Here is a 24,442-nt window from a genome sequence, read left to right as displayed (position 1 = left end):
AACACGGTTGGATGCCCAGCAATCAAAATCTGGAGTCTGTTTCTAAATATGCCTACCAAAAAGCAGTGGGGGTTGAAGAGAATACAATTATCCTAATTTGAAAAAAAAAAAAAATTCAACAAAAATCAATCAAAAAATACTAGTATATACAGCTATACTTTGTGGCACAAACTATGTGTTCCATGTGTATTGTTCCACCTAATTCACTCAGCAACCTTATCAAGGAGGTGCCGTTATCAGCACCATTTCTCAGCTGGCAAAGGGGAAGAACAGCACAGACACACCTGACCCTAGAGCTCCTTGTCTACACCTTCTCTACCCAGCAGTGCACAAAGACTTGTCTCAAAAGACTCTACAAAGACCAAGGCACATCAGCTTTTGGTGCTAGATCTAAAGTGAACAAGGGTAGAAATAAAAAAATTCCCCAAGTTTCTCGGGATGTGTCACAGCTCTGGAGATTACTAGTCACTCTAAAAGCAGCAGCTTAGAAATGAAAATTCTCATTTTCCTGCTCCAAGGGGTACCTTGAACTTGACCCAGGGCCAATCCCAGGCTGCACTGCATTGATCAGTCTTTTGTTCCTCCTTCAAGGAGACAAAAAGAAATTTTCTTCACTTGGTTAATAAGCAGCATATATAATGGAATATACTAAAAATTTTTGTGTCAGCAAAGCCAACCAACAGGGCTAAAGAAAGTGGTAACATTTCATTACAAATAATGATTGTGCTTTAAAAAAAAAACAAAAACAAATAATGATTGTGAAGCTCTGGAGTATTTGATTATACCTCTGACCTAGCTACCCCGTACCTTCCAGATCTTTCAGATCCACTGCAGGGTGGCCTCAGGCAGTGTAGGAACTCCCACTGTATGCCTCTGAATGATAATGACTCCCAAAAGTTGGCCTACAAATGCCTCAGAGCACCACAAAGACCCACAAACTGGAATGGTATAGATACTGGGTCTGCACCCTCACTAACTTTTATCTTATAAATAATAAAGTCAATTTCATGCCAGAAAAACTGAACTTGAGGCCAAAACAAATTGATTCTTATGTTGTCAGCATACGAAATGCTTAAAGCAAATTAGAGAGAAAAGGTGGGAAAGGAAGCCGCAAATATTAGTTACCATTCAAATCCTGTAGCATAGAAGAGAAACTTGGCATTTAAAAATCTGTCTGAGTCTCCTCTATGCCAAATGGTCCAGATGACACTTAAACAGTCTGAACACAGGCCAGAGGAAAATTATAAGATACAGATCCATAAATATTATAGTTAAGCTCAATTTGAAAATCATGTTTTCTCTAAGCAATCATTACCTTTTAGAGATAATAAGAAACCAACCCCCTAAAATGCAAGCTTCTTCGAGATTTTTTTTTTTTTAAATCTCCATCAAGGAAATACTACTTATGGAGGGCAACATTAAGGCTGCTCTTCTTCTCTGTGCCAGGCGTACAACAAATATTTTGAAGTAAATATTATTATTGCTTTTGTATAGTTCATTCCAAGGAAGAGACTTCTAAGACCCAGAGAGGTAAAGTGTCCAAAGCTACACACCTACTGTGCGCCCAAACCAGTGTCCTAAGGCCATCTTCTCAGGGGACCTCAGTCTCAACTAATCACACATGCTGACTCCCATATTCCCAGGACTATGGGTCAACAAATGTTTCAAATGCCCGAAAGAAAACTTTACAGCGGCAAGATCCTACAAATATTTAAACTAAATAAAACCTTGCAATTGGCATACAGCAGAAAAAGTAAATTAATGTTGTAGAATAAGAGCTCCAGAGAAAGAAGCTAGATAAACATGCCTTCCAGGCAAGGTCACTTAGAAACCACTCCAAACTTAACAGATCAAAAAGGTCTACAAGCTCTCAATCATTTTCTTTTTAAAACCACACCATTTTCCTATTTCAGAAGTAGCTGTATCATGTGCAGTTTTATTTTGTTTTTTTAAACTAAGTGCCTCTAAGAGAATGGTAAGCATCCTAACTCCTGGCAAACAGCACAGACTTCATATGTGGATTGATAAGTAATATCTGGTTTGGCAAATGCAAGAAATCATTTAGCAAATTCAAACATTGTGTTTTTCCCCTATGGCCAACCCATTAAAAAATTTAAAAAAAGAAAAAATTTTAAAAGAAAAAAAAAAAAGGAACATAAAAACACCTAAGCCACTTCCCACAAAAAGCCAGAATGGATTAATAACCAGTCAGCTGAACAAAATAATTAAAAAAAAAAAAAACCAACTCATTCATATGAGCTTTTGTTTTTCTTACCTAATGAAAAATGTTTCCTGCCTCTCCTCAGCTTTAAAACGAGAGACTCATCTAGACATCAGGAAATAATCCATTAGCATAGTAAGCAGCATAGTCTTTCCCTGCAGGGCAGCAGTCTAATGGGATTCCTGGCAATGGAGAGGCTTTAGGACCACACATTTTGTCTACACTAATTAAAAACAGTGGAACCCTAAAAATTTTCTTGAGTTAGCAAGAGTGAAGAGGAGGGAGATAAAGGGGATCAAGAGATATAAACTTGCAGTTGTAAAATAAGCTACAGAGATGAGAAGTACAGCATGGGGAATACAGTCAAAAATATCGTAATAACATTTGTACGCAAATGGGAGCGACGCTTAACATGACAAGCACTGAGTAATACATAGGATTGTTGAATCACTATGTTGTACACCTGAAATTAATAGAACACTGTGCGTCAACTAAACTTCAATTAAGAAAAACAGAAAGGGACAAAGGGACCCGTTGAGGAAAGGGGTGGGAAAGGAGACACCCAGCGCCCTCGCCAAGGGCCTCGGAGAAGCCAGGCCACAGACTAAACCAACTCAGGGAGCCTTCTATCAGCTGGGCCTGTCTTTAAAGGTGTGAGCTCACCAGGTGGCTGCTTACTTCTGCCTGAGAGTATGTTTATAGTTCAGCAATACTTTTCCCAAGGTTACGTATGGCCATGCCATCTGAGAGAGCGTTCCTATAACCACGGTCACTGAACCCAGGACCCACTCTCAAATTTGGATCTTTCCTTTAGAAATCAATAACATTTATTAAAGCTGCAAAGCATAGCCCTCTGTTTTTACCATACAGTCAATGACAGTACATTTTCAAGAAAATTGTAAAGAAATAAGTAGCCTGTGATCACACTAATAAGAGCCCCTGCCATTTACGGACCACCTATTTTGGCTGGGCGCTACGATAAGAAAATACACACTGCTTCATTTAACCTTTCCAGCAATTTTAATGCGGTACATGACACCAGACCCTTTAGGTCTAGATTTAGAGAAACTACGGAACTAGCCCAAGGTCTCCTGGTTGATCAGAGGCAGAGCTCTCTTGTGTACCCAAATTTAACTTTCTCCAAATACCGTTACGTGGGAAACTGCAAAGAATCACAGATTAACTCTGACTCTGTGTCCACGCTGGACAAATTCCCTATGATTTCTATCTTATTTTGTCCTGAATGGAATGCTAGCCAAAGATGGTCAAAGGTTTCACGTCAGAGGCCAGCTCTGACGAACTGAGACCTCCAGGAAAGGACTGGAAGGCTGCAGGAAAAGGGGCAGTGTTCAGTTACAGACATCTGTGAAAGGCATTGGTGGCAGAGATGCTCGGCCACCGGCCAGTCACACCCCACATCCTGATGAGAAATATCATGGAACCACCATGGACTTTGTCTCTACTCAGTGCTCATTATCTAGACATCCTCCCTTCTGAACATAAGTTTAGGTAGATATTTAAGTCATACTGTCACACATGAGGGTTACCAATTACTACAGTATACTAGATACCCCCCTCATAGGATTTTTACCAACACAGGAGTCCCTGCCTTCCTCCCACATCCTGACAGTTATTTGTTAGGTTTTCCTCAGACTGCATCTTCTTTCATGAACTTGTTCTCCTAACAGTCTTCAGCTCTGCCAGCCAAACCCTAGCCTATCTATTTAGGATTCAGAAGCTTTTATGTTCTAAATGATTGCCTTTATTTTTAAATAAACAAAACCCAGAGGCCTGCTTATCAAATATGAAATAAGTCTTCTGGAAAAACTACAAAAAAAACTACTGCAAGGTAAAGGATCAGAACTTAAGGCTTTTCAGAGCGATAAGCTTCAACTAGAAGAATCAAAACATAGTTTTGGAAGGGGGTATATATGTGACTTTCCCAAGACAGCAGGAACTGCTATTAAATTAAGTTGCCAATGGGCGCCTGGGTGGCTCAGTCGGTCGGTCAAGCATCCAACCCTTCCTTTCAGCTCAGGTCAGATCAAGCCATGCATTGGGCTCCACACTCTGTGTCAAGTCTGCATAAGATTCTCTCTCCTGCCCCTCTGCTCGTGAGCATGTGCTTCTCTCAAATAAATTAAAAAAAAAAAGAGCTGCCAAAAGCAAAATGCCTAAAATAACAAGATAGGTCTCTCCAGGGAAATATAACAAAAAATTACTAAGAACAAGGATTTTTCCACAGACATTTCCCCTGTTGAGTTATAATGCTACTAAGTATCTATCCAGCAAAAGTCATATGCATTTATGCACACCTGGACTTTACATATTTCTCTAAATACAGCTATGGGCAAAAATACTTTTAAATGTATTCTTGTTCGTACAGCTAAGAGCTGGACTAAATAAGGTTTGGCTCAAATTACAACATTGAAGTGATGAGGAGAGCTAATATTTACACAGCATGTTGACATAGCATGAGTAGCTGAAAACTGGACAATGGGCAGCCTGCACCATGAGGGAAGCCTACCCTTGCTAGACCAAAAGGGCATGGGTTCTCCTGGTCACCAGAGGAAGCTGGGGGATTGCAATCCCTTTCAAAGCATGGGAGGCGCCTCAGCCATAGATAACATTTACACAGCTCTCATTATATGAATATGTGATACCAAATTTATCTAGAGACTATGGACATAATTACCTGGGTGAGGAGAAGTGCTAAAGAGTAAGGGAGCTGAAACTTCATCTTCCAAACAAAGAAGTCAACAGATGTTACTAAAAGTCAAGATCCGTCATTTATGTAAAAATACAAGGGTTAAAAACTTAAAATGATGGCTACAAAGTGAAAAAGGTAGCCACTGAGGCGTAGGAAAACAGCAAGGGCTGTTACCTTCCACTATAAGATTTATATAATGATTTCTCAGAGGACATAAGTGCATAACTTTGATAGGAATTTTAAATTAGTTTAATTTGACTTAAATAAATCAATGCACACATACCTACGGAAAATGACGTCTAAATTGCTTAGGCTAGGACAAAAAAGAAGGAAAAATAATGGAAGTCCTCGTTGAACACATACAATCACCTTTTTATATCTAAAAGACTTTCCTTTATTCAGTGAGCTAGAGTCTTAGAAGGCGAGGTGTCTATGGATTGCTAAGCAAAAGGATAATAATGTGCTAAGCACATAAAGCCGGCCTGGACAGCCTTGGCAATCTGGGGTGACAAAAGCTATAGAAAAATCACTTGTTCTCCTGGCTGACAGGTCTAATGACACCATGAATAACAGGCTCAGGGTACAGCATCAAAAGATACACTTTTCCCCAAACCAGGTGAGACAACCATCTGTGACACAGTACAAGGTCTGAGAAGTGGCCTCATCAGAATTCAAATTAAGCCATGCAGGAATTCAGAGAGGGGTAATCACTCATTCATCGTAACTGGTAAGATAAGGCAAAGCTCCATAAACAGTGGAGTCTGAGCTGGGTTTTAAGGGATGCATAGGAGTTCAACAGGTAGTGACAGAAGATGGGACCTGTTCCAGGATGAGGAAATAGCTTAACAAAGGCCAGAGGTGAAAAAATCAAATAGATGGTGTGTTTGGAAATGGGACACGGTCCAAGCCACATGGAAATGCACATTACATGCTGGTCACTTGCCTCAAGTGGAGAATGCGGGGAAGGGCGGGAGACTCCTGGGACAGTTCAGTGGCTTCTGGCAGAGTGCAAAACTATTGACATGATCAACTCAAATATAATAAAAAGGGGTATGCTTCTAAAATTAGATGGGAATATGCCCTCTGTGTTTGCTTAGGACAGATTTACATCCCAGACACTGATCTTTAGCTCATTATTCATGTCATGCTTGTCATGCCCCCAAATTTTCCCAAGTCCTTAGTTTTGTGTTAGCAAATTCCATCAATAGTTTTTCCTTATAATTCCCCAAGAATGAGGAATTCATAAGACTTAAGAGATTTGGGTTTCAGGTACCTTCAGTTCTTCCTTCAACTTAAAAGTGGAACACCATTACAAATGGTCAAATTCTTAAAAAAAAAAAAAAAAAAAAAAAAAAATTTTGTTCCTTTGGCATTCTCACGTAGTAGATGTTCCCTTCAAAACTGCAATCATGGGGCACCACGGGTGGCTCAGTTAAGCATCTGGACTCTGAATTTTGGCTCAGGTCATGACTTCAGGGTCATGGGATTGAGCCCTCAGTGGGGCTCCACGCTCAGCAGGGAGTCTGCTTGAGATTCTCTCCCTCCACCCATCCCACTTGTACTCTAAATTGATGAATAATCTTTTAAAAAATAAAACAAATATTTTTTTAAAAGATTGCAATCATAAATTGAGCCAACTTTGATCCACACAGCCCCAAATATTAGTTTTGGTTAAAATACACACATCTGATTCAAGGTTTCTATGTATCTGAACAAGCTGAAGCAATTACCAGACTACAAACAAACCTATTCCTGCATATCAAATTGAATATTTATAAAATCAGTTCATTTTTTACATATAAATCGTAAGTCTTCAAAAATAAAAGTAAGCCTACTTTTCCTCTGCCCTGTATCAATGTTTACAAGTCTCATTTTTGAAACACAAGTGTTACAAATAAATCTTAGAAGAAAAAGAAAATTAAGAAGGCAAGAAACATCTTTACTTTTGGGTTCTTCTAATCCATGAGTAAAAATGGTAGGTGCTGAAGATACAAAACTGACAACATATGCATCTTCATCAGCTCCTGATCCATGTGAGAGAAACAAAGAGAAGATGATTAAGGAGCACAGGTGAAGCACAGTTCTACCCCAAGGCCCTTTCAGTACCTGGCCGACAGAAAGTAATCAATAAATAAGTTGGCTGATTAGATGAACAGATGGATATAATAGGTTGATGGAAGGGTTAATAATATTTTTGGGTAACAGGAAAGAGGATATGTTTACCCAGCATGGCAAGCCAGTCACAGCTTCTCAGAGGAAGAGTAGGCCAAATGGCATCCAGAAACAGTGATTCCACAGTATAATAGGATAGGGCGACTGGGTGGCTCAGTCAGTTAAGCAACTGCTTTAGGCTCAGGTGATGATCCTGGAGTCCCAGGATCAATCCCTGCATTCGGCTCCCTGCTTCTCCCTCTGCCCCTCACCCTCTCCTCACGCTCGCTCACGCGCTTGGCGCACGCACTCTCTCTCTCAAATAAATAAACAAAATCTCTTATTAAAACAAAAAAAGAAATAGACAAATTTACTAAATAGTTATCATGTTAGCACATTTTAAAAATAAACACATGCAATGTAGAATCTCAAAGGCATTTTTCCTTAGGATGAAGCCAAACACTTAATTTTTAAGAGGACTCCATGTAAACAAAAATCAAATATAAATAGAGATGATGTGTGGTTATAATGAAAATTGACAAGTACCGAATAGCTGACATTTTAAAAATAGTTCAAACTTGGGATGACCCAGGGAAAAAAGGAGAGAAGAGATATTCTGGGCAGAGAAAAAGGCGTAAGCCCAAGCAAGGAGGCAAGAACCATGAGGATCTGCAGGGAGTTGAAACAAATGGGCAGGGCTGTAATGTAAAGCTGAAGGCGGGTAGTGGTAGATGAGGGCTAGATCTGCCAGGTTCAACGGGATGAATTTGCCTTGTAAGGTGACAAGGACCCACATAAAGGACATGGCTACATTTATATTTTAGAGGGATCCCTCTCATGGATGAGTGTAGGGCAGGCACTGGAGAGTATGTTGGGGTAGGGAACACAGGTTTAGTGGGAATCATAAACAAGAAATATTTAGCTGTTAAAAAAAAATCATCGGGCTTTGGTGATTGGGTATGAGAAGATGAAATCACTGAAGGATAATTTGATGGTTTATACCTTGGATAACTAATAGACAGTAATATCTAATAAAAGGGCTTAAGTGAGAGCTTTGAAGGGTTTTATTTTGTGTGACAATGATAATAAGCATGAGTGATAATGAGCATGCTATCCTAAGAGAAAGGGAAAGAAAGTGGTAAAATGAATAAAGTGGATGATACAAGTCCAAATCAGATGAGTTCAAAGTAGATAGTGTATGAGACTCAGGCCCCCCCTTCCTCCTGAGAGGTAGTATGATCGCATCAACCCAGAGTACTGTGTAAGAACAGTGAATCCCAGCAACAATTTGTTTGAGGAAGGAATCCAGAAATTAGGAGTCAAACAGGGTGCCCAGAAACCAAATGTAAAACAAGGGGGTAACAAGAAGAAAGATTAGAGTCATAACAGCACCAGTTCAAGGTTAGGAATGTGTCAAGATAACAGCTAGAATATCAGGCACGATCAGCACACCCCTGGAACTGGGTCAAGGGTAGAGCAGTCAGGCACCCAAGGCTGAAGGAGATAACCTAGATTTTCAATCAAGACTCCTGATCCGCCTACCTGCACAGAGTGACAAACGTTCTGGTCTATTTTACTCTCCAACATTTCTCGATTTTTTTCCAACAAGCTTCAAGGAGCTACTTGAAGCCATGTGAAGTACAATTTGAAAATACTTCCCAATAAACACAGAAGCTATTCTTACAACAGCTTCACAGGAAGAGGTCACAGCTAGGCATGGGAAATATCTAGCCTCCTGCTGGCTGGAGCTCTCACTTGCTCTATTGCTCTCCCCTTTCTCTCTGAACCCAGTTTCCTATCAGTTAGTGTTTGGTCAGGCCTTGATAATTTGTAACCATAAGCATAAATCACATCCAACTTATACAAGCGCTTGGTAGAGCAGGGCTCTGAAGAGGACTGGACATCTGTAGTATTTGACACTCGAGCCTTTGGCAAGATGTCAACATCTCACAGAGTACTTTAAATGTTTTGGTCTGAGAGCTAATGCAGCATTTCCCACTGGTCAACACGAGCAGCCCAAGCAGAGAACAAAGTCTATTTCCCTCAACATCAGATGTTAGACTCAGTTGCTGATCCAATCTTGCCTACAGAGACGGGAAGAGACAGGAAAAACTGGTAAGTAAAAAAAAAAAAGTTCATCCAATGCAGAGTTTATTTAAAGAATATTTGTGATTCCAATGTGAAACGGCTGTCTGTGCTAGTGAGGTCATAAATTCTTTTTTTTAATGATTAAATGATAAAGGGACAGATTTATAGGTGAGATTTGATTTTTCCAAGTTCAAATACTAAAATAAGTCCAATTAACTGTTCCCTGTCAATGTTCCTTTCAATTGCATGGGGCAGGATTTTCTTCCATGGGCTCATGCATCAGGCTTTAAGAAATCCCTATTTTTAAGAAATGTGTTACACTTACTGCTTGTAAAGCGTAAGATAACGCTGTGTGTGTGGATAGTGGGTTAAAATCAGTTTGGGATACAGTAAGGAGCACCAACACAGCAGGGCTATGACGTAATCCTCAGAGCGAGGGAGATCAATAAAGAACTGAAATGCTAGAGAAAGGAAAAGGCAAAATAGTTTTGGTTTAAGAGCACAAATGGCCACGACTCTGCAAAAACTGAAACCAAAGGTAAAATACTTCATGCAAGGAAGCATTTAAAGTCTTCTCTGAAACCTAAATGACTGAGCTACTTGTATGGAATTAAGGGTGAGTCACAATTGATTCTTAAAGGAAAGTCACATTAATTAAATAAGCCTAGTAGCTGCTTTTAGTTTTTTTTAATGTCTTAAATTTGGCTTTTCATATCTTTGATTCTTAACTTCCGATTTCTTCCTCTGAGACTTCACAAGTGTTTAAGTATTTGGTGTTTTTTTTTTTTGTTTTTGTTTTTTTTTTTAGTTTTAATTTGTGGATGGCAGGGACAAAGTACATAACCTGTGAAACTTATTTTTGTTTTTCTACAAACTGCAGAGTAAATTTCATAAAGTCTGGACTAACAGATAATTTTAAGGCTTACTTTGTGCTTAGAAGCCACTCAGGTATATTTCCCAGCCAAAAAGTTATTTAAGAGCCCCATGTATTGGAGAAATTGTGAAAACACAGTAAGTGAAAGAAGACAGAGACAGGATCATTCACCAACCACAAGCACCTCCCCACTCTGTTGGAGAAAATGTTTAAAAACAAACAAAAAAAAACACCCAAAATTTACTATTTTTAAAAAGTTATGAGCCTTAACAAATGATTCTCTAAATGAAGAAACTTCAACCTCTTAAGTCTTAATTCATATTTATACTTACCAACTTTCTTACCAGTTTTCCCCACTTATAGTATCCATGAGAGATAAATCTCTCGATACAGCTGTAGTCGTCTTTCCATTCTAGAGGACTTTCCCTATCAGCCCTGCTCATACTTCTTACCTTTCGTGCTTCTTCAACACAAAACCTTTCTCAGCTGGTAGGGATTACCACATGGAATCAAGATAGTCTCAGAAAGAAAATTTAAAGTAAAAGTTTGCTTTGAAAAACATAACCAAGATCTAGGCTTGCTTACTTTTTGTCCATATGGACCTATGATCACAACATAGCTAACACAAAAGCATAGATTTTTTTTTTATTATTAATCGTTCACGTATAATTTCACTAATAACTATTAGTGTATTAGCACTAATCATATGAAATTTCCATTTTTGTAGGTTAAAAAAACAGCCAAATGTTAGCAACTTTATATGACTCAATCTAATAAAGGAAGAGAGACACAGTCTCAAAAGGCAGCCCCAGAAGTCAAGGGGTGAGGAGAAAACCATTAATGCTATTTTATACAATTTTTATATGACAGTGAGATCCAGGACTTCTAATGAATAATTCCAAGTGATGAATCCCCTTAGATACAGCCCTCTGCTTTTAAAGCCTTTGCACAGATATTATCAAAATTGGATGTTTCCAGCAGCCAAATTACACTGGGAAACGTTTTCTATTGTTGGCTCTGTTTTACCAGTTAGGAAGCTAGAGTCCAGGGAGGTTCATTGATTCGAACATGTTAACACAGCTAATAAAGGCCAATGATGAGACATAAAGGAGAAAGTTATCTGGCTTCAAATTTAGTGCTCTCTCACCTACTCCATCTCTCTCTGATCTAATGAGATGAATGAGTCCAATAAAAAGTGTAATTTATACATAAACACAAGTTGGAGATGCAAGTGTACAGGATGGCTCTGCCTCTTAACTTGTTTGCACAACAGTGGCAAAAATCACATTGCATAAAACAGTCAATATTATGGGGACTCAGATTTTTATATAGGCAATTTTATATGGTAGAAAAAGCAGGCCCTTTGCAGCGAAACAGGTGCATTTGAATCTGCTGTGACCTTGAGCTACGTTTGTTTCTTAGCTCTTTTGTCTCTATGATCTTCCTCTGTTCCATAACCCATAAAACATCACGATAAAGCTATCACCACAAAGAGCTGCTAAGACACTAATGGAGACATGTTAGTGTCTGACACACAGCAGCTCTTCAATAAAAATAGAATTCTCTCCCCCATCCTTGCTAATAACTATGTCAGAGATAGTACTGGCAAGATTAAAACCTCACAGGAAATTTCTTGAGTTAGTATCTGATACTCACAGGGCCAAATAAGAAATCGCAAAATAAAGGAACACAAATACTTCTCCCCAACTCACTTCCTATCATTTCAACAGAAAATTGGGTATTGTGCGGACACCAAAGTAGCAAGTATTCCATCAACATAGATCCACTGAACACCAACTACGACGAGTGACGTACACTGTAAATAAGCAGGTCATGGGATCCCTGGGTGGCGCAGCGGTTTGGCACCTGCCTTTGGCCCAGGGCATGATCCTGGAGACCCAGGATCAAATCCCACGTCAGGCTCCAGGCTCCCGGTGCATGGAGCCTGCTTCTCCCTCTGCCTGTGTCTCTGCCTCTGCCTCTCTCTCTCTCTCTCTCTCTCTCTCTCTCTGTGTGTGTGTGTGTGTGACTGTCATAAATAAATAAAAAAAAAATTAAAAAAAAAAAAAATAAGCAGGTCAGTCTTTTCCAGGCAGGACCAGTGAGACTGACAACTAAAGACGTGGCAATTGGGAGCCCAGGACCCTGTACCCCATATATGGTAGTCCTATACAGAGAGAGCTGGGAAAAAGATATGAGGGTTATTATTTACTTAATTCACATGTTTCATGGGTGGATGAATAACTAAACAGACAACCTTACCAAAACACTCAAGAAAAGAATGAAATGAAAGATATCTGATCTGTGGGAGTTACAAAGATAGACTGGGACGTTTTACATATTTTTAAAATTTAATTATTCTAGTGTCCTTTTCTGGTATTTATAGACAGCCCACACACTGTCCACGACCATATAAATTAAGGTCTGATGTCAAAATAAACAAACTAATCCCAAAAATCTTTATTAGAAAATTTAGTAAAATATATTTTAACCAGGAATTCTCAAACTTTTGGTGTCAAGATCTCTTTCACAATACTCAGAAGCCCGAAGAGCTTCATTTCTGTAAGTTATATCTAGCCATTTTTTAAAGGTTTTTTTTTTTATTAGTATTATTATTCGTGAGAGACAGAGAGACAGAGAGAGAGGCAGAGTCACAGGCAGAGGGAGAAGCAGGCTCTATGTAGGGAGCCTGATGTGGGACTCAATCCTGGGTCTCCAGGATCACGCCCTGAGCTGAAGGCAGGCACCAAACTGCTGAGCCACCCAGGGATCCCCCTATCTAGCCATTTTTAATATATTAGATATTAAAATTATTAAATCTGTAATTTTTTTAAAACGGTGCCAAATGTTAACATGAATAGTACATTTTTATGAAAGATAAATTTTCAAAACAAGGTTTAATTAGAAAAATTACATTCTATATTTTTGCATCTCTCTTTAACATCTGGACTAAGAGTCTCATATTCACTCCTGTATTTGACCAGTTTCAAAATGTAGTTTTAATTAAAGCATATTAAAGCGATGCCTGGATGGCTTTGCAGTTGAGCATCTGCCTTCACCTCGGGTCCTGATCCCACGGCCCCGGGATCAAATCCCATACCAGGCTCCCCGCATGGAGTCTGCTTCTCCCTCTGCCTGTGTCTCTGCCTCTCTCTCTCTCTCTCTCTCTCTCTGTGTCTCTCTCATGAATAAATAAGTAAAATCTTTAAAAAAAAAAAAACATATTAAAGGAAATCTAGTCTCACACAGATATGTAATAGGAAAAGGAAGAAGTGTTTTAATAGCCTTCTGGATTGGTTTTTTTTTTTTTTTTTTTTTTTGGCACCACACCAAAACAAATGTAGTGCTTTCTTAAAGGTTATTCACCATGTAGAAACTAAATCCTCATCAATGAATATTCTTCTTACATTAAGATTTTTAGTCTAACTTAGTCTTTGAATAAACCTTTGACCTGTGCTAGGTTTTATAACATCATAAAATCATTGATCATTTGGAGATGTATACTCATCTGGAAATATACTCTTCATTATATAAAATCAAAAAATGGTATTAATATTGGCACTGATCTCCAAATACTGGAAAGTGCTATTTGTTTTCCTTGATGAAGGCTCACTTCATCCATTTTTGAGAAAATGTCTGCCAAATACCCCAGTCTGAATTACTATAATTTGTATATCATGTTTTCAAGTGAAAATGATGATCCGGGAAAAAGCATCTGATTCATCTCACTTCTCAATCACTTAAGTGTTGTTGCTCTATACAACAATCATATCTGGCAGAAGCTTTAGGAACAATTCCTATGCAGTAATGCAAAATATTTAAAAGACACATACTTAAAGAGTAAGATCTAACCAAATTAACAATATGCATTCTTTCATCAAGGACACCTTAAAGTGGCCTTTTCTTTTACTGAGAAAGCACAGCAGTAAGCTATGCATTGACTATAGGACAGATGTGTACCTGGCCTTGACAGGTGAAGTCCCTGTAGGTTTGTTTTATAAACCAGAGCTTTTGCACTTTTCATACAAATGGCAGCACAATAAGTGAAAAAGGCATATAACGTGTTACTATTCTTTTGAAGATGGGTTGACATTAAATGCCCCCCTGAAAGGGTATCAAGGATCCCAGTGGTCCTCAGATCATATTGTGAGAACTTTTATTTTAGACTTTGAGATAGAAAAAAACCTTTTTTGGATACAAATAAACATTAACTCAAAAAAAGTAATTTGACTATATTAAAACCAGTAACTTTTGTTATCAAAATAAGTCTTTAAACATGAAAAGACAAGTTACAATCTGAGAAATGCATTTCACCATATATAAACCCAACAAAAGCAGACATCAACAGTATTTGAAGAATATTTACAAATCAACAACGGCATAAACCACCCAAAAGAAAAATGAGAGGGTATGACTGGATATTTCACGGAAATAACTGATTATCATATGAAGAGATGTCCGTAACATCAGTTATGGAAATGCCAATCAAGGCCACAATATAGTATCATGTCACAAAACTTTTAAAAACTTGAGAATATGAAATGTTGAAGGGGATATGTAAGCACAGGATCATTACACATTACTGATAAAAGTATAAACTGGTGCAACCACATTGGAACATAGTTTGGCACTGTTTGCATTAACGTTCATATATTCTATGAATCGACGCTTTAACTTCTAGATTTTTACCTACAAGAAAAAAGTTTCCCATGTCCATCAAGAGGCAATATGGATGTACATCTCAGAAGAGTTTACACGGGCAAAAACCTGGAAACACCCCAAACACAGGAAATTTAGCGAATAAACTGAAATGGTCAGACAATAGAATGTGACAGTCATCAAGACAAAGGAATTAGAGCAACACTCAATAACATGGATGATATGTGGTATGATGCAGTTAACTCACTAACACATCACATGTGGCCTTTTAAAACATCATAATTTCATACACATACATACTACAGATACACTCACTTCCAGGAACACGTACAGATGTTACAGAACTCTATAAAACAAGGCAAGCAGAATGAAGAGCACAGGATTTACGGTACATGATAACCAGAGGTGGCATGTGGGAAGGAGGACAGAGCATGCAGCAACACGTAGCTTATGACTGTCTTGCCTTTTGTTTCGGTTATCGAGATTAAGGAAAATTAGTAACATGATTAAAAATAATAGAATTAACCTTTTTTTAAAGTCAAACTTGCATCAACTTTGCAATAAGAATATTTCATAAATTAAGATCATGGTTGATCCAATTTTATGCACCAAAGATTTTAAAAGATACCTACACATTTTAACCTATAGCACGGATAGAAATTGTAAAACTCTAGAGGTTCTAAACAGACTCATCCTTTGACAGGTAAATCAACTCCTTAATTTGACCAAAATTGTACAGATAGATTCACTCATATATCCTATATCCACTAAGTATATGCCAGACACTAATTTAGTAGTGAGCAAGAGAAGTTCGGTTCTTATGAAAATAATCAAGTCCTTTAAGGGGGTGATGGAGACAAGAAGTTGAAAAATACGTATGAATTTTTTTTTTATATTTTATTTATTCATGAAAGACAGAGAGAGAGAGAGAGGCAGAGACACAGGCAGAGGGAGAAGCAGGCTCCATGCAGGGAGCCTGGTGTGGGACTCGATCCTGGGTCTCCAGGATCACACCTTGGGCTGAAGGCGGCGCTAAACCGCTGAGCCACCCGGGCTGCCCAAAAGAAGTATGACTTTAAATAATGAAGACCGCTATGAAGAAAATAAAACCTGATGAGGGGCTGGAGGGGGCCGGGTGGAAGCCTGGCTGTGTCAGGTGTCGTGAAGACAGAAGGCCTCTCTGAGCAGGTGATGTTTTAATGCAGCCCAACACGAGGCACACACTCAGATGCCAGACAACCACGGACAGAGGCCAGGGCTCCAAGTACCTCTGCTGGTGTGTTTTAGATCTTTATACAACTGGGCTTCAGCATCACTGTGGTGACAACGTGAAAGCAAATTCCCCTGGATAGCCCCGTTTGTCCTACGCGGTGCTTGACAAAGCTCAGGTGGTAACGTCTGCAGACCCTTGCCGAAAGCCCTCACCAGTTTACAAGGGGCCAGAAGCCTTTCAGGATTTATTGGGATCGGGGGGAAAAAACATGTACCTGGCTCAGAGCTTTGCTGGGCCCTGGGTGGCAGACAAAGAAAAGCTCAAGGGGACAGCCAGGCAGCTGAGCATTTGCTTTTATTTCAATTTTTGTTCACTGGGCCAAAATATTGAAGTAGCACAATAATCTACATTTATGATGAATATTGGTTTACTGGACAAAGGCACCAAACAGCTGCTTGTTTTGCCTGCCCCAGACCCCCCACCCCATACACACCAACACAGCGGCACTTTTTCACAGGCTAATCATGTCGGTGGCATTCAAAGGACAGAAGAAAGCTTGCCAGCCCTGTTGCTGCTGCGGGCTGGGCAGACTTATGGTATAGGTAAGGGTCACACGGCTGGGGAGAGGCCTGTTCTCCACCAGATGAGCACCAGCCAACCCCGGCTGAGCAGCCTGGGAGCAGGATCAGTTATAATGAAGTCATACTGACGTCATATCTGCCAGGTGTCTCCCAGCCACCTCCTAAAGGGGAGGCCTGAAACCAAGGCAAGACCAGACAGGTTAAAAGCTCCAGTCGGTGAGGGCTTGGGAGGGAGCTTGGGTTCTCGGCGCACGTGCTCTGCTTTCTATCCCAGGAACTTGCTCAAACCACTAAGCTCCCTTCACCTGCTTTCTTCCTGGGCAACATAAGGATGTTCTGGGTCATTCATTACAAAATTTACATAAGTCCTCCTGTGAACCATTTGCCAGGTCAGGTGAAAATACAGAGCTCTCTCTCCATGCAGAACAGACAAGACAACAAAAAGATGTCTTTCCAACAGGAAACAATACTCCCTCCCTAGCAGTTAAGGCTTTAGAATGACCTAGATTCAAATCTGAGGTCCAAAACATACTCGTTGTGACATCGCACACAATTTATTCAAGCTCTCTAGACTTGAGTTTCCTCAACTATAAAGTGGAGTTACTTTTATTTTATCAGAACTAGAAGAGGATTTATTTAAATTTGCATAGCTGCAGTTTGTTCATTTTCACTGCTGCATAAAATTTCACCAATTTTTTTTCTTTTACCCGTTTCTCCTGCCAATAATCCTTTGAGCTAATGCCCACATTTTTGCTACTATCACTGTTTCTATGAGCATCCTTATACATGTCCCTTGGTATGCTTCTGTAAGAGATTTCTAGGGCATATACCTAGGAATTAAAATGCTTATTAGTTACAGGGTGAGTGAATGTTCATCTTTTTTTTTTTTTTTTTTTTAAATTTTTATTTATTTATGATAGTTACAGAGAGAGAGAGAGGCAGAGACACAGGCAGAGGGAGAAGCAGGCTCCATGCACCGGGAGCCCGATGTGGGATTCGATCCCGGGTCTCCAGGATCGCGCCCTGGGCCAAAGGCAGGCGCCAAACCGCTGCGCCACCCAGGGATCCCTGAATGTTCATCTTTTTCCAAATACTTCCTTTTCTAAAATGGTAAACTTTAGAATCATATGCTGAGCTGAGGATTTTTAAAAAGTCCTGGAAGACTACATACAGCATGAACAATTTTGTAATGGAATATATGTGCATATGGATTAAAATAATTTGCTTTAAAAGGGCAGATATGAAAAACGAAACTCAAGACAGGGTTACATCTGGGCAGAAAGCGGCAGACAGCCAGGGAGAAGGACGGAGGGAGATGCAGGGGGACTGGCGGGGTCCTGGCTCTCAGGTCAGCGCTGTGTTCTGTTTACTGTGCTCTACCTTAGGTTACATAGATTCTTTTCAACATATAGACTCTTCATGAAAAAGAAGAAATGGTTTTAAAAGCAATTAGCACTGCCTCTGTTGGGTACAAGGTAAAGTTCCCAGTGAATGGCAGTTATTGCTATAAAATGTGAGGAGTCAGAAAGGGAAGACAAGACACAGTGACAGCCCAGCACAGGCCGTGATTAGCTCGGTCATGGAAAAGCTCTCCTCTGTGGAGGCGGAGCAACCTGGCTCCTCGGCGTCCAGGACTGTGAGTGACCCAGAACTGCAGATGACAGAGGTGCACAGTGCGGAGAGGAAGGGGATGGGCAGCCCAGGTTCCAGAAGCAGCAGACGCTGAGCTCCTAGTTGGCAGGATGGATCCACAGCGCCAACAACACTGCCTGATAATAAGCACCCACGGAATATGTGGATAGACAAATGGCAAAGTTCGCTCTGTTGATGCTTTTAAACAGTGTTCTAAGTGGAGATTATTTTGGCTAGAAAAAGAAAGGAAGATGGCAAACAATAAAATAAGATAAACCAATTTAAGGATAGGCAGCGAAGCTCCCCAAGGTGACTGAGAACAAGTAAGCAGGGTAACAAGTCTAAGGGACTGTCAGGCCTCTGCTCTATGTCAGGTACTGAGCTCAGGACTGGTCTCAAAACATGCATAGAATACGTGCATTTACACATATACATACACATGTGTATGCACATATCCTGTAGTATATATATATAATATATGTAATATAATATATATATCACCCCCCAAATACAATACACAAACATATGCATGCACACGTGCACACACACACATTTACTTTCTTCTCCTGATCCATTTTGAAAATGGTGGTGCAAGCAATTATGACCTGTCCGTCCTAAATACTTCAGCATCCGTCTCTGAAGAGTAAGAATATTCCCCAACTTAACCATACCATTGACACACTAGAAAGATGAATTCAATAATACCATCTAACACAGAGCCTGTATGCAGATTTCATAACTGTCTCAAAATAATTCCTAGAGTTCTATCCACTCCCTCACCACCACCACCACCACCACCACCACCACCCACCAATCACATTCACACACTGTTATTTCTCTTTGGCCTCTTTTGATCTAGAATCACTTCCTCCCACCCCTTCACATTTGTTCTCTTTTCAGGACACAGATTTTTTTTTTTTTTTTTTTTTTTGAGAGTCCAAGCTGGTTGCTTTACAGAACAATCCACATTCTGAATCTGTCCAATTATTCAACAATGATTAGCTTTTTGATAAGGTACGCTGTATACATCTAATTGAATCCTATCCGGAGGCACGAAGTTATCCCATTTGGGGTAAGTTTGATCATTCAGTGACTGCCAGATATCCCTGCTGAAAAGGTACCATTTGTTCTGTAGTATTCCAAATGGCCAGAGAGTGATACTTTTAGACTGGAATATCCTGTTCTCCCACAACCTTTCACAGACTGGCGGCTTTTCGTACCCACTGAAAACTGCTGCCTCGTTACACTGAGATTGCAAAATAGTCACTTGCTAATTCTATCCTTCATTCTACATTTTCTGACTAGTCTTCTGTAAAGAAGAGCTTCTCCCTGTCTGCATCTTCTTTTTCAGTCCCTATTCTTGTTTTGGGTTTTTTTGTTTTGTTTTGTTCTATTTTAGAGGGAGAGAAACTGGAGGCGGGATCAGAAGGAGAGAGAAACTCAAACACACTCCTTGCTGAGTGCAGAGCAGGACGTAAACCTCACGACCCTGAGATCACAATCTGAGCCAAAAACCAAGAGTTGGATGCTTAACCAACTGTGCCACCCAGGCGCCCCAATCTCTTTTCTAAATATCACAATCAATTCCTGAATTTGGTTTATTTTTTAAGTACTTAAATCTCTTATTGTCATTCTTGTTGATATTCAAACTGTCAAATTTAGAAGTGCCTCCAAGGCAGCTCCCATGTCCTTTTTCTACATCTCTCTTTGGGCTGAGCACTTCCTTGCTTTTTGCCCACAAGGTTTATCTCAACTTACTCTGTACTTTCCCTGTGCCTTACTAAAAGTCAGTCATTTCTCCAAGAAGCCCTCGTTCCTTTTAGTGGGCAGTGATATTAAGAAACAAGACGAGCTTACTGGAAATCAGTATTTCTTCACCTATTTAGGGTTTTTACTCTGTTATAGAAGGATGGAAAAGTCTTGAGCAAATTTATAGCTACTGGGCTGTCATGACCTCTAGACCTATATGTTTTCTACCCTGCCTTATTAAAGACTTGTGTAGGTTTATTTATTGCAGGGAAATCGCTTCTAGGCAGAAAGAGATACTGAAAATACAAGAGGAAAGCAATAATGTATAAAAGATTAGAAGGAAGTCCAGAGTAGGCTGCATTTAAAAAAATAATAATAATAAAAGCATGGAGTAAAACTAAACCAGTCCTGGTACAGGTATGTCTTGAGCATAAAACTGCAATGGAGCACTTGTTAGCTGGTCATTATCATTTTCTCACAGACATTACAGCTGAGGCAATAATTAAATGCCATCTCATCACTCTTGTGGAGCATGGCAAGACGTAAGATAATGTACTTGACTGATTCGTATTGACATCCCTTGTAAAAGTGAAATCATCACAAATGGAATGTTCTGTAAAGGATACATTCGATAATGGACCCCAACCTGCGGACCTAGGTCTTTCCTTTTAATGTACTCTGAGCACCATCTTTAAGCTACACAAAACTCCATCTTTCACATTTAAATTCTACTCATTTGGAAATGCATATAGTTGCTTATCACTTGTTGTGTTAATAAAGTACAAATTCATTTACAGAATTGCATAACTCAAGTGACTGTCACAATAGATTTCATAAAAATCAAACTTCCCACATGGAGGAAGTACATCAAAGGTTAGGTTTTTAAATGTATCACTTTTCTGCAGTATTCCCACTCCCACCTAAAGTCCTAAATATTTATATTCTTTTGCTTGGACTATATAACGCTGACTCTTGCACACACATACAGGTGGCTGATATTTAGCTAAGTAGCTTAAAGTGTAGGTTTCCCAGAAATGAAAATTTCTTCCCAACCCCATAGCAAAGGGATATGCATTAGTGCCCTTAGCCCCAAGATCTGAAGATCTGAGTAATGCATGCCTAACTGAGAAATACAAACATCATCTCAGAGAGGCAAAAAGAGGTCAGAGATTCATTTCCTTTCCTGGCCCAAGGGAATAGAACCACGTATTTAAAAGCAATGCTGCAGAACAGGCTGGAAAAAAAAGTCAGGAATCCACGTAGCTCATTCTAATTCCAGACATAGAGAGGAATCAGTTCCCAAAACTCTGAAGACCTGGAGTTTCATAGCTTTACGTCACTTTCTTTTCTTTTTTTTTTTTTTTTTTTTTTTTTTACACGTCACTTTCATCAACAACTCAGGCTTGTGTGGATTGCTGAGGAGGACCGTGCAACACTTTGGACTCCCCATCAGAGGGCCACTCCTGTGACTAGAAAAGAGGGATCATAGGAAGCACAGCCTTCCCCCCTTCTCCCCAACCCAAGTACTTTTAGGCCAGATACCGAGGAGGCTCTGAGCACTCAGCCAAAGATACACCTTGCCCCTTGAAGCCCTCATTTCAGTGCAGAACATCAACCTGAAATAACTGCAGGGAACTAAGGGAAAGTGTGTGGGACGCTGACCCAGGGGAAGTCCTGGGCAGATTGAGAGTCTCAGAGACATGTGATTATTCTATTGTCAGCTGAGTCACTCCCTGAACCCTCACTGTTCCCTCTGAGTCACACATTGCCAGGCACCAGGTATCTGCTTCTTACAGGAAGAGGAACCCTCTGAGGCAGCAAGGACTACCCCTTCATTTTAGAGATGTAAAAACTGAAACACAGAGGCACTTAGGAACCCACAGCCATTAAGTAATTATGCCATGTTTCTAACCAAGGTCCGCTGCATCCAACATGCATGCTTTTAATCACTATACTGCACTGCCTGCCTATTATTCCAACAGAGGAGCAGAGTAAGCCCACTTCACATTCTGAGACCTAAGGATTTGAATTACTTACTACTGATGAGTCACTCAATATGCAGTTAAGATTTAGCAACCGTAAGTAAGAGAGCGGACTAAATTCTCTTCATATACCAAAATAATCAACTATACCTACCATGAAGGGGGCTATTCCAGTGGTTCTCAACTCAGGTACACTTAGAAAGGTCTGTACACAGGTCTTTGTAGTCATAAATCATGGGGTGCTACTGGCACCTAGTGGATAGAGGCCAGGGATGCAGCTAAAAATGTTACAAAAGCACAAGACAGCCCACCCACAAAGAGCTGAAATTCCAAAGAAAAAAAAAAAAAAAGTCAACAGTGCCAAGGTTGATAAATCCTAGGCCATGACAGAGTGTAGGTGCAAAATCCTCACTGATCCATCCTGACAATCCAGACGCAGTTTCCACTATAGAGGCAGTAATAGGTGGCTATTTTCATGGCTCCTAGAAGTTTGGTGCCTGTGCTCCATTTCACCTTCCTCTAGCAGCTCCCATAATCTGCTAAGAGGTGAAGACAGATCTCTGAGTTCATGGATGTGCCAGTCTTGCACTTGGCTGCCAGTTCTAAGGATTTTAAGGGAAGTGGTTCGAATTAACAGTAAAAACTAGATTTAGGTATTATCAGTTTATTAATTATGCTAACCCATTGCCCATTATCACACATGACTGAAGACTGGCTCTATTTGTAGCAGAAAGACACAGATTTACAATTGTCATGAGTTTTAGTCTGTGACGAGAGAGGCCCTGGAAGAAAGCTTGGCAGCCAAGATAGAGCTGAGCTTATGTATAGAAGAAGATCCCAGATAAGTGCAATTCAGCCTAAGAAGAGCATGCAGACATTTCTAATGTGACAATTAGCACAGCTCCTCATCTGAAGCATGTAACCACAGTATTCATCCAAGTATGTCAACTGAAGCTTGTTTCTCAGACTCTGACTGAAGTGAGGTCAGTGGGCCACAGTGGCCAGGAATTAGGAGGATCGAGTCAGGTATAATCAAGACCTCATGTCTACTACAAGAGAAAACTGGCAAAAGGCAACAAACAGGAACAAGCAAAGCCCTCCTCAGGCCAAGGACCCTGGGGGAGTCCTTGGTGGCATCCAAACCATATGCAGCAGACCTAGGTTGCCCCCAGCAGCACAGTTACCACCGCTTACTGATTAATGTCATTTTTTTCTTTTTTTTTTTTTTTTTTAAGATTTAATTTATTTATTCATGAGAAAGGCAGAGAGAGAGAAAGGCAGAGGGTAAAGCAGGCTCCATGCAGGGAGCCCAATGCGGGACTCGATCCCTGGTCTCCAGGATAAACACCCTGAGCTGAAGGCAGATGCTCAATCACTGAGCCACACAGGTGTCCCAAAGCCATTTTTTTAATCACCATAATAAATGGTCCAATTCTATTCCTCTTTCAGCACATCGGTGCAGAAGACAGAAAGCAGAGTCAAAAATCAAAAATCACAAACACAGTAATTTTTAAACACTTTCAGAAACTGGGAAAGAAACTGTAGGTTTCTCCATGCTGTGGTACCTGGAGGCTAATGGAACAACTGGAGGTAACCTTCCTCCTTCCTTGCAGATCTTCCATACCTAGATAAAAAGCAGGACTCACACTCACAAACTCAATACACCCACGTGTGCCTGCCCTCGAACATACATATACACACCCCACTGGCAAAGTGACTCCTAAACACAAGACTCCAGAAATCCATAACTAACACCATACTTAATGAAGAGAAACTGAAAACTCTTCCTCTAAGATCAGGAACAAGACAAGGATGTCTACTCTCACCACTTTTATTCAATATAGTACTGGATGTGTTAGAGCATTCAGACAAGACATAAAAGACATCCAAATTGATCCAATTGATCCATCCAAATTGATAAGTAGAACTTTTACCATTGACAGATAATGAGATGCTATAAAAAAAATTAAAAAAATAAAAAAAATTAAAAAAAAAAAACCCTAAAGACTCCACCAAAAAAAAAAATTTTTTTTTTAAATAAATGAATTCAGTAAAGCCCTATGTGGTGCTCGATCCCATTACGGGATCACGACCTGAGCCAAAGGCAGACGCTCAACCACTGAGCCACCCAGGCACCCATAGCAACATTTTTCTAAATATGTCTCCTCAGTCAAGGGAAACAAAAGCAACAATAAATAATTGGGACTATACCAAAATAAAAAGCTTTTGTGTGGCAAAAGAAACCATCAGAAATTTGAAAAGGCAACCTACTGAATGGGAAAAGGTATTTTGCAAGTGATATATCCAAAAAGGGATTAGTATCCAATATCATGTAAAACTTAGGCAACACCAAAACAAAATACTTTGATTTAAAACTGGGCAGAGGATTGAATAGACATTTTTTCCAAAGAAGAAATATAGATGGCTAACAGGCATGAAAAGATGCCCAACATCACTGATCATCGGGGAAATGCACATCAAAAAGCACAATGAGATGGCTGAATGGCAGAATGGCCACTGAAAAGCCTGACAGCCCAGCAGAAAACGGGCTTCTGAGAAGCAAGGGGAGGAACAGTCAGTCA

The 24,442-nt window shown here is 39.9% G+C and overlaps 2 protein-coding genes across 15 annotated transcripts in view; one reads left to right on the top strand and one right to left on the bottom strand.

Annotated features, from left to right (window-relative positions):
* The window catches only part of MED12L (mediator complex subunit 12L), a 319,956-nt gene that overhangs the window by 167,558 nt on the left and 127,956 nt on the right, over positions 1-24,442 (bottom strand). The window lies entirely within an intron of this gene.
* Positions 1-24,442, top strand: part of P2RY14 (purinergic receptor P2Y14) — a 51,687-nt gene that overhangs the window by 18,126 nt on the left and 9,119 nt on the right. For 4 of the 9 annotated variants that reach the window (XM_038571223.1, XM_038571222.1, XM_038571224.1 and 1 more), the window contains exon 1: positions 8,854-9,197. The exons of 4 other annotated variants lie outside the window; for them this stretch is intronic. The gene's annotated coding sequence lies outside the window, so the exon portion shown is untranslated. Of the gene's footprint in view, positions 1-8,853; positions 9,198-9,638; positions 9,787-24,442 lie in introns of those variants that run through there. One more of the 9 variants, XM_038571230.1, reaches the window with a different exon arrangement.

This window comes from Canis lupus, chromosome 23 (genome assembly GCF_011100685.1).
Source record: "Canis lupus familiaris isolate Mischka breed German Shepherd chromosome 23, alternate assembly UU_Cfam_GSD_1.0, whole genome shotgun sequence".
NCBI classification, from domain to species: domain Eukaryota; kingdom Metazoa; phylum Chordata; class Mammalia; order Carnivora; family Canidae; genus Canis; species Canis lupus.
The sequence above is the reverse complement of the archived record's forward strand: the minus strand, read 5'-3'. Positions and strand labels throughout refer to the sequence as shown.